The 17,917-nt window shown below is 37.4% G+C and overlaps 1 pseudogene; it reads left to right on the top strand.

Moving 5' to 3' along the window:
* The window catches only part of LOC114209216 (elongation factor 1-alpha 1 pseudogene), a 40,628-nt pseudogene extending 25,023 nt beyond the window's left edge, over positions 1–15,605 (top strand).
* Positions 15,606–17,917: the final 2,312 nt, after the last annotated feature.

The raw sequence follows: 17,917 nt of genomic DNA, 5'->3' as shown, positions 1-17,917 counted from the left end.
GGTTGAACCTGGACTCACATACCAGTTATTTGAACAGTGAGAATTTAATACAAATAATTGTTAACTAAGTAAAAAAGTTGTTAACTGGGTAACTGGAAGGGTAAAAAGAGAATGCTGAGATATCACAGAGTTAGCAACAGAGGAGGCACCTACCATCTCTAGTGTTCAGAGCACAAAGGAAAGCATTACTCTGGAATTACTAAAATTGAGAAATTGAGATCACTGAGCCTCTGGCCTGGGAGGCAGTGCTAGCTGGGTGCTGGTGTCTCTGAGTCAACATTGTAAGGCAGGTTTGGAGAAGAGGGGAAGACTGTAAATTGGCTTCAGTTGCAGCTGTAGAAAGGCGCTGCCAGAGGCAGAGGGCTGGACAGGGGGATGCTGGCAGGAACCGCCCCAGACAGGTAGGAAGCAAACAGGAAGGGGCATGTCCACTCTTTCTCCCAGAGCCCTCCAATCTCCTTCCGGTGTTCCCTATATTTTGGCAAAGCAAAAATGAGTTTGGCATCTGATGCAAACATCCAGAAAGATAAAGGTAAATTAGATCGAGGCTGATGAATTTCATATCAATCAAGAAGACTTGACTTAATGCCCTGTTCTGTCCAAGCAGGTAGGTTTGGCACTAAGAGAAAATAGCTTATTAACTGGAATACAGTATATGTATTCCTCAGAATATATATATGTGAAAAAGTTGTTCTCCCAAAGAACCAAAAAAAGCATACAAGTGGATACATCTGCAGCATATCACTTCTTACATCTTCTGCTTTCTTAAATATAGTGAAATCAAAATTATCTACAGCTACATTTTATTCTTCTAAAGAGCAGCAATTTAAATCCTCTTCTGCTTAAAAACTCACTTCATATTCAAGACCTTATAAATTAATTTTTGCCTCTATTGGCCCATTGAAAAGTCAGCAAAAGACCCACTGATTGCCGGAACACTTTTAAAAATACTCAACTAATTACATTCTTTGACTTGGGTCAGAAGTGGAAATGGAGTAGGAGTATATATCAGCTCCTCAGGGGCTGTGCAACGTTTCAGCTGTGAGCAGAAAGTGCTACAGGAATAGGAAGTAACATGATCAAGTGGTAAAAATTAGAAAGGGAGAAATGGCCAGACTTGGAGACCAACTTGGCATAAAGAATGAGGAAAGAGGGAAATCTGGATCACCCTGAGGTGGTTGTGTTTTGTTTTCAGCAAACCTAGGTGGAGGCCAGTAACAACACAGTAGCGGCTCACTCAGTGTGGCTCACAGACTTTCATCGCTCGGACCCTCCTGCGTTCCTTCGACTCGTGCCTTAGACATCAACCTGGAGTGTCTTGAAAATGCCGCATTTGTTCATTCTTGGAAAGATAAAGAAAGAAAGGCATCCCAGGCAGAAGGCAGATGCCTTTCTTTCCTTATCTTTCCATGAATGACTTACTTAAACTTCTAGTCTCAGTTCAAACTCAGTAACACCTTCTCTGACCCAGGGCCACAACACTGCACAGCCCCAAGAGTGTAACACACTTTTGTTTTATGTAAGTATTGTCCTTTGGAGTTATGCAACATGGCAGCCTCCCTCTGACGTCCCCCAGGCACCAGACATGCTCCTTCCTCTTTCTTTCTCCCGTCCCTTCCTTCCTTCTTTTCTTCCTTCCTTCCTTTGTTCCTTCCTTCCTTCCTCCCTCCCTCCCTCATTCCCTTCCTCCCTCTATCGCTAAATATCTATCATCTATCTATCATCTATCTATCTATCTATCTATCTATCTATCTATCTATCTATCATCTATTTATCTATCATCTATCTATCATCTATCTATCTACCATCGATATCATTATTAGACACCTAGGGCTGCTATAACAAAATATAACAAAGCACAGACTGGGTGGCTGAAACAATGGAAATTTATTTTCTCACGGTTCTGGAGGCTGGAAGACCAAGATCAAGGTGCTCTCAGGGCTGATTTCTGGTGAGGCCTCTATTCCTGGCATGTAGACAGCCACCTTCTCCCTTTCTCCTTACATGACCTCTCCCTGGGTACACTCTGAGAAAGAGACATCTCTGGTGTCTCTTCCTCTTCTCAAGAAAGATATAAGCCCTATCGGATTAGAGCCCCATCTTTATAACCTCATTTAACCTTAGTTACTTCCCTACAGGCCTTATCTCTAAATCCAGTCACGTCAGAGGTTAGGACTTGAATATATAAACTCTGAGGAACACGATTCTGTAACACTATCTATACTGGAGCCTTTGCTATTTCATGTGTGTTCACCTCTTGAGCTTGATTATACAGACCATAATGTTTGTCCTTAATTGAAGGGCTGGCACAGTGTCTACAGAAAGCACATTTGGGAGAATTAGCTGATTTGGATGGAAGATAATAAATTTAACCTTAGGTATATAGATTTTTAAGATGATGATAGGACAGTGTCTAAATGGGGAATTTGAAGGAGGAACTGAAGCCCAGTGTAACAAGTGAGGTTGAAGAAGCCCTTAAGGAAGTTCAGAAACAGAAGTCAAAACAACCATTGGCACACTGATGCAATCAAAACAACAGATTCTACCACATTCTTTTATTGTAGCTCATGTTATTGTTCCAGCATTCAGGTCTCGAGCTCTCCACTAAACTTAAATTCTTTCATCTAATGAGGGCAGTGTGCAGGGGAATGATGTTGGCTCAGTGGGATTCATTTTCCATTAGCAGTGTTTTTCTTCATAAAAATTCAAGCTTAATTCCACACTGCTTTGCACAAGGGTGCCATGTCAGTGAGTCAACATGCCTTTCCCATGGGATTCTCAGCTCCCCCAACATGTCAAACTGTCTCATGAAAATGCCTCATTAATTTTATGAGATAGGATGGTTTATTAAATTGCTTTTTAAACCTATTAGGAAAAAGTAGACTTTATTGTGAGGGGGAAAAACCCTCCAGATTTGAACCACACTTTCTTTCCAATTAGTGGTTAATTAAGATTTAAATTCTATTCAGTCATCCCTACCTAGTTTTGTACAATGGTAAATCCTTCAAGTGGATAGGCTGCAATGCGGATAAACCTCTGGCATAGGTTAAAATGGAGAAAAAAGGAATGATATATTATACTGTTTGTTCCATGACATTCAATTGCATTCATTCATGTAAAACTGGATATAATTGTTAGGTAATAAATGGACTTGTTCTACATTAGGCATTTAGGATTTGCCTTTTAATGGTAATTAGTGTAAGCATGTAGTTTCAGAGTGTTCACTAGTGAATAGTTGTGTATTATTGAGTATTTGCAGAATGACAAATGACTTGGAAGGATAAAGGAGAACAGCAGTTTACTGAATAAATAACAGAATTTGAAAAGTTATTTTCATTAAGTGCTAATGTGAATATTATCCCGATGCCTAAGTTTCATCAGCCCTATTTTTCACTTTTATATAGACTTATGATATTATATCTTATTCTTATGATAGGAAAGGACACTTAAAAAGTGGTGGTGCATATAAGATGTTATCATCCCAACACATCGTCTTCTGGTGATGTTTGTGAATCTCCATTTTACTTTTTAAAGAGTTTATATTAGCTCCCATGCGATTGACATTCTATATTATAATATTTAAGATTCATCTTTCTCTTTAGTGGCATCTACCTTCTAACTGAAATTTTTTATAGGAGTTTTCATTAGCGGTTTTGTAAAATTATTATTTCTCAATTCTTTATCTCATTCTGTTTGCCATTTATAGTCATAGGAAGGCAGGAATGCTTTGAACCATGGCTTGCAATATGTATCATTTATATAGCAAACTTATAACAAGAAGACTATAGCAAACAGAATGGGCAGCAAGAACATTAGTCAAACTGTGATATTTTTTACTTGGGCTTAGTAAGACAGCTGCCCAACTATGTATACTGGGATCTTTAGGATTTTGTATGAGGCTTAAGCTAACCTCATGAGAACTGACCGCATCTTACACAGTTGATTATCTCTAAGAAAGTCACATCACTTTATTTTTTTCTTTTAAAGATTTTGTTTATTTATTTGAGAGAGAGAGAGAGCATGAACAGGGAGAGGGGCAGAGGGAGAGGGAGAAGCAGACTCCACACTAAGTATGGAGCCCAATGCAGGGCTCGATCCCAGGACCCCGAGATCATGACCCGAACTGAAGGCAGACGCTTAACGACTCAGCCATCCAGGTGCCCCTGACCTACAGAATCTTGCAAACAATAGGAGAGACCCTGGCCCAAGCAACAAGTTGCTTCCTTCTAGGTATTACACCTGCAACTCTGCTACTAGCATGGGCCATCAGCAGGGAGCTTGTCATCCAGAGCAGCAGCCCAGTGCAAGAGATGACCTTGTCTAGAGAGCTCGAGAGAAGGAATCTACCTCTGTCATTCAGGTAAGGACAAGGTTACCTTAACTCATTGCTTCACCGAATCCTCACATCCCATTTACAAAAGACATAACAGGATTCAGAAAGTTTTTGCGGTTTGTTTATGGTCTCATAGTGAGTGGCAGACTCAGAAATCACAAATCTCTGACTTTTCGGAGTTTCAAGTGACAGCTTTGCGGAAAAGAATCTTTGAGGGAAGATTTGGAAATTATCTGCTGAGGCATCCAGATTGCAAACAACTCAAGTAAATTTTATGGGGGTTGTGAGAATGAGGCACCTGAAAGCATAACTATAATTTGTGAAATATGGTCCACATATATTATTTCATGAAATGATCCGGTGTTTACCCATGCCCTGAAATGTTCAACATTCATTTGCAACTTGTTATTCTGCTGGAGATAAACACATTCTAGTCTATCTACTTAGTTCCACATGGTTAAATGACTCCTTCAGTTCACAGTTATTTTTTAATTAAAGGAAATGCATGCTCCCCTCTGGCTCTGCTTCTCAACACTGAGAAAAGTCATGTAACAGAACCAAAGCAAAATTACCCCCCACAACCAAAAGCTTGGTGATAGCACATTTTCCTAAGGATATTGTGTTTGGAGGTTCTGTGGCTAACGGACCTCTGCCGGTTTTTCCAAGAGAGAAGGTGCGGATGATTTGTAAGTTTTCTCTGAATGACAGAGCAGTCGGGGGACACAGGTGAATAGGTAGAGTATCTTAAAGCCGTCCCTCATCCCGTCCTGTAACACTGGTGCTGGGCAAAGAGCTTGGTTTGAGCCCCACCTGTCAAAAGGCTTATACCTGATGACTAATTTAGAACAAGATTTTGAGCTGTTCATTTACTTCCCACTGCTTTCTTCAACACTCTAAGTTTTCTTTTCTCTTGCGAAATATTCCAGACATTATTAATCTGTGGTTGTAAGGTCTAAGGACTGTTATTACACTGTTGGCCATTACACCTCAAATCCAAACAGGCCTTTATAGACATCATGGCTGTTCTCAGCAAAACTAGTCTGTCTGGATTTTATCTCGGTTGCAGGTATCTGCAAAAAATCAGCCTTAAGAATAAGTCCTTTTATTTAGATTTATAGCTTTGCCTGGTGCATTTCTTTCACTTCCCCTGCCCTAGGGGAACGCTTAATGAGCAGCAAGCACAATGTGGCTGCTGAGCCCTCGTGAGTTCACCCTTCGGAGACCGGAAGTTTGACATTTTGTTTTGACTTTGAATCTGAAAGCCAGAAAGAGGGGAACCATGTAGGTGTTGTGGAAAATAGTGTGTGGGAAGTGGCTACCAGAGGGGCCAATGCAGTCTCAGTTTGAATTAGTTTATTTCAACAAATAGACCTAGGACACAAGATGAATGAAATGAGAACCCGGAATGAAGAATTTTAAATACTGCTGGTTTGTGCAGACTGGTCTTTCTGGGGGAAAGGGGAAATGAGGTCGTTAAAAGAGAGTTGCTGACTGCTGCATAACTCTAAACCATTAAAATGCTCTACGGTGTCACTACTGCATCCCCATAGGGTCCTGCAAACCGGAGGACCACAGAAGGACCAAGAGGAAAAAGTGCTGTATACTTAAGGAAATTGGGGGTTCTCCCTGCCATCACTTGGGAAGTGAATATTGTAATAAGACACTCTAAGCCATTTTGTGAGTCAGGTTCTGCTCTCCCAGTCTTGCCTTGCACAGCTCCTTACCCTGGATGATCCAGATTAGCCTCAGCTGTCCCCATTCCTGGACCAGTCCTAAGAGAGGGAGGACATGCAGCAGGGACCCCCACAGTGCCTGTCTACTGGGATGTGCATTTGATTCAGACTCTTTGATGTTGACTTCCGTACTCTGTACTCTGTCAGCTGTCCTGCCTGGTGCTCTAGCCTCTCCGGGAAAGGAGAGTCCTCTACCTCCCTGACCTGTTTGACTTGTGCCTTTGTGCCCTGACCTACTGCTGTTGACTAAGGGAGAGGAACCAAGAGAAGAATTTGTCTCTTTATCTACCTCCTCCCAACTAGTAGGGGTCCCATCCAATAGGAACAATCAATCTTTCACAATGGCATCCATCCCTGACACCAGTCTTGCCTTCCAAATCTGGACATTACCTGGACCTGTGAGAAACAGGATACCAAAGTGGCTAATAAGGTAGGTCACAGCAGAGGCTACCTTGGTTCCAATCCCTTGCTCCATCATCTGCTAAAACTATGAATTAAGACAACTTATTCAACCTATCTGAATTTCAGTTTTCTTTCTTTTTTTTTTTAAGATTTTTATTTATTTATTTGACAGAGAGAGACACAATGAGAGAGGGAACACAAGCAGGGGGAGTGGGAGAGGGAGAAGCAGGCTTCCCGCGGAGCAGGGAGCCCGATGCAGGGCTCGAACCCAGGACGCTGGGATCATGACCTGAGCTGAAGGCAGACGCTTAACGACTGAGCTACCCAGGCGCCCCCTGAATTTCAGTTTTCTTATCAGGAAAATGAAAATAATAATATACTTAGCTCTTGGAGTTGGTAGGAAAATTAAATAGTAAATTCTTGGGGAGAATAAGCTACTCTTATGTTGATACCTAACTCTTCCCATGCTCAGTATGTCTGATCAAATAACCCATTTTGAATGTCTGTGATTATTTGGAGTGGCATACACCTAAGGAAGTACAGCAAGGATCATATTACTATCCTGCCCAGCTACCTCTTCAGGCGTACAAGGAGATTACTAGAGATAATAGTAATTTGGGGAAGAAATGCTTTAACTTTTTTTTATTTTTTAAAGTGATTTTTTAGAAAGTTTGAAATAACATTAGACACAAAAAGTAAAAAGATGCTACAAAGAAATACCAATATACCCTTTATCCAGAGGTCCTTTCAAGTTTTGCCAATTGTCCCGGTTATACCTTTTATTACAAGGGCACAATTCCAGGACCTCTTTACTGTACCCAGGTGTCATGTCTCTCTAGGCTCCTTCAATCTGGAGCAATGTCTTAGTCACTGCTTGACGTTCATGACCTTGACATTTCTGGAGTTTCTGAGTGTTCTTTTTGTAGAGTTTTTCTCAATGTGGATTTGTCTAATGTTTCCTCCAGAAGTGAAGCACATTATGCATTTTTGGCAAGAATACTGCAGAAGGGAGGTGGTGGTTTCATTGTATTCTATCAGGTGGCACATGATGCTAATTTGTCTCATTACCAATGGTGCTAATTTGATTACTTGGTAAATATTATGTCTGCCAGGACTCTCTTCTGGAACATTACTTTGGAATTACTAAGCATTTTTTTTTTTTTTTGTGGAGATACTTTGGTTTCATACAAATATCCCATTCTTCAGCTCACGTTCACCACTTGATGCAGCATGTATTGAATTTATTATTGCTACAATGGGTAGAAAGTGGTGGTTTTTAAATTGCCATACTTTTCCTATATTTATTATTTGATATTCTATTGTAAAGAATGGTTGCTCTAATCTCTACTTATTTTTATTAGTTCGATGGTTTATAACCCATTGATATGATTATTTTGATGCTTAAATTTTCCAGATTTGGACAGGAGGAGCCCCTTCCAGTTAGATATGTATTCTAACCTGTTTTCTTCATTCTTTCAGGACTTCCTTTGTATTTGGCACAATGGGATGTTCCAAACTCATTCTCTACTTTCCTTGACCCTGATTTGGATAAGCTACTTCTCCAAGAAGGTTTGGTTCTTTTAGTGGAGAATAGTATGTAGAAATCCGGGTCTGGATGTGAGGTAAGTTAGTTGATACTGGGGCCTCAGTGTTTGGCTTGTGCCTTATATTTACATTTTCTTTCTTTTTTTTTTAATTGACAGAGAGAGACACAATGAGAGAAGGAACACAAGCAGGGGAAATGGGAGAGGGAGAAGCAGGCTTCCCGCTGAGCAGAGAGCCCGACATGGGGCTCAATCTCAGGACCCCGGGATCATGATCTGAGCCAAAGGCAGACGCTTAAAGTCTGAGCCACCCAGGTGTCCCATATTTACTTTTTCTATTAAATTCCCTATTCCATTCTACACTACAGAGTTTATGGTTCATTTGAATCTTCCTTTGTTCCATATTTGTATTCACTTCTTCAGCAGTGAGAAACCAAGCTCCGTCATCCTCAACATACTTACTTATTTGCCCAGCCCCTTTCTATAGGCAATTTCCCAGCTTATGAAGCTCCCTACCCCCCAACGCTGATACTCCATTCTTGCACAGCTACCGTTATAGGACCTACCTCATGTCAAGGAAAGAAAGAAGGGAGAGAAAGAGGAAATGAGCATTAACAGAATTGTCTGGAATTGGTCATGGTTTCAGTGGATGCTTATATTACTTAAAATATTCCTAAAATTACCATGAGGTTTTACTTTTGTTGATCCTTCTGCTCCTATGAAATTGCTGTGGTTTCATCTTTTGATTATTATTTGGTTCCTTTCACATTCTTTGACATGACCAGTTTCTCATCCACTGAAAGTAATAATGGAAGGGATAGATAATCAGTATGGTCAGTCATGCACACAAACCTTGGACTTTTCATTTTGCCAGGATTATATAGTACTATGATTGACATCTCTAACAAAATCCCATGAGTGTGTGCGTGTGGGTGTGTGTGTGTGTGTGTGTCTGGGGAGGGAGGCAGGGAGTAGTTTGCCAAAGGAATGGTGAGGTCTATTTCCAAAAGAAGGAAGGAAAAAATGTGTATCCACTTTTCAATCTGCATCTCTCGTCTGATTCATTGTGATGGTCTCTAAACTCATCTCTTCACCTTTGATCTTCTCCAAACTTAGCTTTTTTAATGGAGACCATACATTGTTCTCCACCAACCTGACATCTCTTCTTTATCCTCTACCACTCTGGGTCCAATTTTGCCTGGTGGATATCTCCATTGTATCGCTAATAGCAATAATTTGAATTTTGTCATTATCAAGAAACTCTGAGGTGCTCTGCAGCAGGAATCATTTGATTCATTTTTAATCTCAAGCCTGAAAGTACCTCGAATTTAGTAAGTGCTCAATAAACATTTGCTAAATGGATAAATTATTGGATATATGAGACCTACCTAAGGAAGCTAGTGTTAGATATTGTCATGTCTTCCTTTACAAGTGAGTTTCTACAGTGGATTATTTTGGAGCAAGTTTCAGGAGTCTGCATTTTTAACAAGAGTGCCCAAGCGATTATCTTCAGGTTACACTTTAAGAAAAATTGAGATATGCTTCCATGTTCCTGATTTCAAGTTTAAAAAGAGAATTTCATTCTCCAGTGCCACTCTTAGAGTAATTTTTTGATCATTGCAGACATTATGGTTATGTGTTTTAAAAGGAATTGAGATGCCACCCTAATTGTCTATTGACCTTTCAGGATGCAAATTAACACAGCATTATTTTTCTTCTACGGTATCATGTGTGCCACTTAAATATTTCTTTACATTCTTCCAAATAACTCTTTACTATCTATGCACTTAGCGGCTGAATCTAAAATGAAACTTCTTGCTTCTAAGAAATATGGACATACAATTACTCTTGATTTATCAAATGCAATAGGCAAGCTTTTAGGATTACAAAATTATTGATGTATGAGCACAAATGCAATGGGCTCAAAAGTATTGACATCTAGAGAACATTTACAGATAACCTGGTCTCAGATACTATGCACAGGACTAGATTAAATGGCAAACAGGTTTTGTTATTATGGAATATTTTTCTATTCCAAGTACTCAGACTCATCTTAATAGATTATATCATTTTCTGCATGGCTGGATTGCTTTGTATACTTTCTAACTGAATAATCCCATGAGGAAAACAAAGAATTATTCTCACTTATATCTACTTTTTGTTCAACAAAAAACAGAGAGCTGTGAAAGTTATATATGAATTGCATGTTCTCTTTGTCCAATATCTACAGTGTTTGTGTTTTAAGAAAAATAATAAGAAAACGCTAGTCTGTTTATGTCTGTGATGTTTGCAGGTGTAAGCATGTCAGCTGGTGAGAGAAGAATCTGTACTCTGTCCTGTGGGAGCATTAACTCTGGATAGAGAGTGGGAGTCTTCAGTGACAAGGTTTCATCCCTGGTCAGATCAGCCAGGCACTTGGCTTATTGCCACACTACTTAAAGAGGCTGAAGTAGGGAGATCAAAGACATGGCCCACTACTTCAAAGCCCCAGAGCCAGACTCTGGGCTTCTCACTGAATCAGTCACATCCTATTATCACATCTGATGCATATCGTTGTCTGCACGATTCACCTGTTGACCTTTGTATTTTGTCATCACATTTTATATCTTCTAGCTCATCTCATGTCTCCTCCTTTCCTTTGTACATGGAAGTTTACGACAGTGCCCCAGTGCCCTGAATAAATGGATCATATGCTCAAAGTATGATGCTCATTTGGCAAGAGGAGTTTGAATTGCACTCTTCCTATACTGATTTACAGAAAGGAAAGAAAGGACATTATCACAAATAAAATCTGTGAATTAATCTCTCTCTCTTTCCTTCCTATTTTAAGAGGAAACACAGGGAAGAATTTTAGACAAATATAGTCAGAGAAACAATTTTTTAAAGTATATATCACAATGGAAAAAGTGGAAATAAACCATTTATATGCCAGTAATCACTACTGTAAAAGTGACTAATATATAGTATATCTATATCATTTCCCAAACACCAACACAAAAATTTTACTACACCCACAATATTGGCAGATTTTTGAGTGTCAAGCAATGCTAATGAAAAGTGAAATTGAGAAATGAGCAGCTATTAATCAACAAAGGTTACTCTCCGCATGTTACATTCTCCTAAGGGCATCTCTGCATTAGTAGTTATGGTTTCAACATCCAATTATTCCTGAAATTCTATGCCGGTGTAAACAGATGTTTATCCTCAGTCATCAGTTTATTCAGTAAACTGTTGTATACACGTGGTTACCGAGGGAGTGTGATTAGTCAGTGCTCACCAAAGTAGCAGAATTTGGCTCCAATCGCAGTAATGTTCTCAAGAAACGAATATGCTATTAATATGCTCATTAAGAGCAACACGAACCTAGTACTCTTTCATACCTGAATATACTTATTCAACCGTGACAAACCAGCAAGACTGGTAGTCAATGAAGGAAAGAAAAGAAGCCTAGCCTATGTTAGTCTTAACTCTGCTGACTTGTTTTCCATAGATCAGGCAGGCTATGCCACTGACATTCCTCAGAGGAATTAGCAATATAATTGCCACTTAATTAAAGTGCTCTATCATAGATCAATTTTTCCTCCAGAGAATGATGCTGGGAAATGTGCCTAAGGACTCTTATTTCTCTCTACATATCTAGAGAGTTTCTCTCTGCTATCTTAAAAAACATTTCACAGGAAAGATAGACTAAGGCTCTTTGACTGTATCAGAAAAGCCAGAGATGTCAAAGCTCCCTTAAATTTGATGTCCTTAGAAATGGGAACATTCACAATATAACAGGACTGGGAGAAATTTATAGGAAGCTGCTCACCATGAAAGAGAGGGAGAGGAAATGCTTAATGAACCAGGAAAGAAAAGACAGGCATGTGTTCTTAGAATAAGGGAGGCAGTGAGTTTTTTGCTTCTTCTTACCTCAAATCCCAGATCATATTATTGCCCAGAAAGCATCAAAATCAATTAAGAGAACCCTCCTCATAGCAGAGTTGGGTAAGATTTCATTAATGAAAGGAAGTGTAGTTAAAGCCAGCCTCATCACTAACTTGCTCTGTAGTCTTGGGAGATTTCTTAATATCCTGGTATGTCAGGTTCCTCATCTGTAAAATGGGAATAATACTACTACATTCTTATGACAGGAAAGCTTGTTATAAAAATTTAAGAAAAGAATGTGCATAAAGCTTAGACTCTTAGTCAGACTTTTACTTTTTGGTTGATTGTTTTTTGTAGAAATAAACATAAATTAACTTTTTAAAATTGAAATATATTTGACATATAACATTAAGTACATTTAAGGTGTACATGTTAATTCAATACATTTATATATTTAATATGTTTGCCATTGTTGCAATAGTTAGTGCCTCTATCACATTACATAATTATCATTTCTCATTTTAATGACCTCTTTTAATGTTTAGGCTTAGTGTTATAACTGTTGATTATATTATTAGACTGTATTTCTGTCATAGTTTTGCTCCTCTTTAATGGTAATTTCTGCTAGTAGTTTGAGTTTTTCTATCAGTTCTCTCTCTAGTAATTTGTTTAAAAAGTCAGAATTGTGAAAAAATTGAGAATTAATAACTTTGATTTTAATGTGACAATTTATCTTACAGAGCAAAACTATGTTTTTGTATCTGTGGGTAAAGAAAGGTAAAGAAATTAATATTTACTAAATGCTCTCAACATCTACTACATTTCCATATGGCAGATGGCAAAATTTCCATCCAGAGTGGAAAAAAATTAGGCTTGGGAGGTAAAATAGCATTTTTAATATATCAATAATTTTCTGTGCTTTTCAGTTATAAGAACCTTTTTGAAGAATAAGAATATCACAGATCATTTCAAAATAATAGTGAATAGCATTGCAATTGTTGAATAAGAAAATACATAGTGATAATAATTGAGTACAAATGTATAGTATATCAATCACACTTGGAACAAAATAAAAATTCAAAAAGTAGGTTGATATTTTTATATAACCTATAAATTATGATGTATACATTAGTCTACATCTAGACTTCTTGTAGTAACTCTTTATGGACTTATAGGGCTTTTTAATCAACAGTTTTAGGAACCTCACACTACATTATTATATATATTATAATTATTAATTATTATAATCATTGATTATATAATTATATTATTGATTATGTAGTGATTATTGGTTATATATTATTGGTTATTATATCACTGGTTATTATGATCATTGACTATGTAACATGTTTCATAGCAGTTTTGAAGCATTTTTAGGTACTTGGTTTTTTCACTATTTCACCTAGGTTAAGTTTATTAAAAATATAATATTTATATAAATGAGATTTAATAAATATAAACTCTAATGGATGTCTTTCACTGCTATCAAAATAAACACTCATGTAGAGTGTGTGTATTTTAGGGAATATTTTTGTGGGGCCTCACACTAATAAGAAAAACTTACTTTGATAATGCAGTGAGTGAAAATTTCAGAACCAACATTAGTCAGAAAGTTTTTTGTGTACAAATCTGCTTTATATTCTAGTCCCAGTAACATTAGGAAATGAATAGTTGTCATCAACATTGATTTAAAACTCACCAGCTAATGAGTTCCCTTTGTTTGATCTGCTTTGAAGTTCTGAGAAGAACAGGAAATCTCGTCCCCTCTGACTCTATCTCAGAAATCCCCCCTAATACAACACTTGAGGGGGACTGCCTCTGTCTATATGACCTAAAATGACTGACAATGATGACTTTCAGATACCACTTCTTTTTTTTTGAAGCAAGAAGACAAAAACACAACTATAGTAAAATACATAAAGACTGTAAAACTTCCCTTACTTTTGTTCTTTCCATTTGTATAATTTACATAGATAGACTATAAGAAACAGAATATAATAGACTACTACTGTACCATACTTTCCTAAAAGCAGTTGACAAAATCCATATATTTAGAGAATGAAGCAATATTGTCTCATGAAAAGTGACTATGCTGACATGCATAAAGCAGAGGAGGCTACTAAAACATTGTAAAATTTACTTAGTTAAAAACAAATTGTTTCTTTTTGTTATGAGCTTGCCACCAGAACACAGGTCTTATGAAAAACATCACTAAATTTAAGCCAAAATGGAAAAGGAAAAGATTCGCATCATACTGCTATCATTGGACATGTAAATTCAAGCAAGTCTATTACTACCGGCCATCTGTTCTACAAATGTAGTTGGAATCAACAGAATAACCATCAACATTTTTGAGAATGAGTCTGCTAAAATGGGAAAGTCTCCTTTAGATATGCCTGGGTCTTGGAAAAACTTAAAGCTGAGTGTGAATATGGTATCACCATGGGTATCTCCTTGTGGAAATTTGAGAGCAGTAAATATGTGGCCATCACTAATGCTCCAAGACACAGAGACTTTATCAAAAATATGATCAAAGGTACATCTCAGGCTGACAGTTTTGTTCTGATTGTTGCTGCTAGTATTTGTAAAATTGAAGCTGGTATCTCCAAGATTGTGTGGACCTATCAGCATGCCCTACTGGCTTACATGTTGGGTTTGAACCAACTAATTGTTGGTGTTAACACAGTGGATTCTACTGAGCCACTCTATAGGTAGAGAAATGAAGTTGGCTTCTACATTAAGAAAATTTTCTATAAACTTAACACAGTAGCGTTTGTGCCAAATTCTGGTTTGAGTGGTGGAACGTGCTGGAGCTAAGTGCTAAAATACCTTGGTTCAAGGGATGGAAATTCACTAGAAGGATGGAAGTCCCAATGGAACCATACTGCTTGAAGCTCTGTATTATCTCCTAACACCAACTCATACAATTGACAAGTTCTTTGTCTCTCCCTCCAGATTGTTTATAAAATTAGTGGTTTTAGTATAGCTGCCGTGAGCTGAGTGGAGACTAATGTTCTAAACCAGGCATAATGGAGCACCTCGCTGGCTCAGTTGGTGGAGCATGCAATCGTGATCTTAGCCTCATGAGTATGAGCCCCAGCATAGATTATCCTTAATAAAAAATAAATAAACCAGGCATAACAACCATCTTTGCCCCAGTCAGCATTACAACTGAAATAAAGTCTGTTGAAATGCATTTTGAAAGTTTGTGTGAAACTCTGCCTGGGAACAGCATGGGCTTCAACATCAAGAACACGTCTGTCAAAGATGCTTGCCGTGACAGTGTGGCTGGTGACAGCAAAAATGACTTACTAATGAAAGCAGCTGGCTTCACTGTTCAGGTGATTATCCTGAACCATTCAGGCCAGATTGGTGCTGGTTATCCACATGAGCTGGAGTGTCACACTGCTCACATTGCTTGTAAGTTTGTCAAGGAGTGGAGGAAGATATTAGTTGCTCTGGTAAGAAGATGGCAGTTGGCCCAAATTCTTGAACTCTAAGGGTGCTGCTATCATTGAAATGGTTTCTGACAAAATTATGTGTGTTGAAAATTTCTATCATCCTCTGGGTCACTTTGCTGTTCATGATATGGTGCAGACAGTTGTTACAGGTGTCTTCATGGCAGTGGACATCATATGCTGCTGGGTTTGGCAAAGTCACCAACTCGGCTCAGAAAACCCAGACTGGCTAAACGAGTATTATCTAGAACATTGCACTCAGTCTTGATTGTTTGTGGAGGAACGTCTCAGAACTGTTTGCCTCACTTGCCATTTAAGTTTAATAGTGAAAGACTGATTAATGATATAAAGGCTATGTAAAACCTTCAGAAAGAAAGGGATGTTTTCCAGACCATTTTTGAGGTAGTTTTAAGTTGTTTTAAGTTTTTAAGTTTAAAATCAGTACTTTTAAAATAGAAACATCTTGACCAAAATCTGCCAGAGAATTTTGACACCCATTAAACGAAGTTTGATAAACCTGTATCTTCTTTTTGGTCAATACCAAAGCTCCCCATAGAATTTCTTAGGCAAAAGACTTAAGGAAAAAAAGTTGCCCATGATCTATTTCTGGTGTTCCATTTGCCAAAACTTGATGAATTTGATATTTCAGAGTTCACTGATTAGTCTCAGGGCAGTGACTAAAGTGCTTTTTCTAAAAATAAAAAGGTATTTTTTCTTCACCTACATCTCTTAAGTTGATTTAGATACTAAGTGACAAGTTATGGGAGGGATCTGTCATTTTCAATATTTCATATTTCTTGGAATAGATAAGCTAAGAGTGAGTTGCAATGTTATATGTTACCTTATAAGAGGGCCAAAATTCTGCAATAAGTAAAAGCCATGTGTGTTACATAGAGAATTTAATTTTATGTATTCTATCAATATTTAGTTAACTAGTTGGTGTAATCTCTTACACTTCATTTCCCAGTTCTTAAATGCATTCTCACATTTACAAATAATGCAGTAGAGTTTGTTAAAACAAGAGTCTGAATTATAAGATTAAGTATTTTGGAGTGGCCTGGTTTTAAGAATTAATGGTGTCCAGTTTCTTTGGAAAATAAAGATACTGAAAGTTGAAAAATAAAAACCATTTCAGAGTGCTTTTTCTTGTAAGGGTGGAATAGCTTGTTGCATATCAATACCTTCACCAAAAACAAATAGAAAAGCAGAAAAAAAAATCTGTTTGATACCATTGAAGAGATATCAAGGCAACTAAGGCTTCAACAGTTAGAATCCTGGAATAAAGAAACAAAAATTGGGCTAAACCCCACATTACAACTATTCTAAATTTTTACTACTATGAAAATACTTTTAAGGCATTTTTAAGCTCTTTAAGGTAGAGAATCTAAAAAGATAAGCAGAATGTGGTAATAAAAAATTAGCAAGCTGAAGAGAGATTTCAGCAATTGTGTGGGACCATGAAAACAAAAATTACAATTTAGGGCCAGTGAAGAGCATTCTGACTTCCAGTTTGAGTCTGAAAGGTATACGCTCCAAGGATAAAATCCAATCAAAAATAGACTAACCTTCATAAAAGAGTGAAATCCAGCTTTGAATCCCCTGTAATCTGTCCCTATATAATAGCTTTCCTGAAAGCAAAATTACATTCTCTATGAAAAAATGATAATGTTAATAAGGGCCTCAAATTATATTTGCAATTTTATATACAAATTATCTAAAATTCAATAAAAAAATCAAGTATGCCACAGGAATAACTGACCAAAAAACAAAAACAAAAGAAAATCCCAAAACACAAGAGGAAAAAACAGACAATAAGGGCAGATCCATAAATGATTATAGGTATTGGAGTTATCAGCTGTGAACATTAATATAATTGATTTATATGTTCAATAAAACAGATGACAAGATTAAGAAATTCAATAGAAAACTAGAATGTATGAAAATATTCTAATGGAAAACACAAAATTAAAAAATATAGCAAATGACATAATTTTTTTAAAAAGGGTAAGCATTTAACAGTAAATTAGATGCAGCAGAATTAAGAAATATGAACCAAAAATCAAGTCACTAGAAAATATACAGATTAAAACATGGCGAAAAAAAAGAGAGATGAAAATATAGAAAATATCTTAAGCAATCTACAGGCAAGAGAGAAAAAAGTACATTACATGAGAAATTATAATCTTAGAAGGAGGGAAGAGTGTGAAAAGATAGAGACAATTACTGATGAGATCGTAGCTGAGAATTTTTTTGAAACTTAGAAACAATAACAATCCACAGATTAGAGAAGATCTGTGAATCTCCAGAAGGGTAAATCAAAGAAAACTATACCTGGAAATCTGGGAATGTTATATTAAAATTGATGAAAACCAAAGGCACACACACACACACAAAATCCTAAAAGTAGGCAGAGGGCAGCGAATCACACAATACTTTTAGTCTGATACCTAACTTTTTCACAGAAACTATGGAGGCAATAGACAATGTTTAAATGCAGAAAGGAATTAATTGCCAACTTAGTGAAAATATCCTTTAAAAATAAAGGCACATCAAAGATACTTTCAAGCAAGAAAAATTGGG

This window comes from Eumetopias jubatus, unplaced genomic scaffold, assembly GCF_037043125.1.
Source record: "Eumetopias jubatus isolate StellerSeaLion01/CBP00866 unplaced genomic scaffold, mEumJub1_p1.0 scaffold_6, whole genome shotgun sequence".
Lineage (NCBI taxonomy): Eukaryota > Metazoa > Chordata > Mammalia > Carnivora > Otariidae > Eumetopias > Eumetopias jubatus.
The sequence above is the reverse complement of the archived record's forward strand: the minus strand, read 5'-3'. Positions and strand labels throughout refer to the sequence as shown.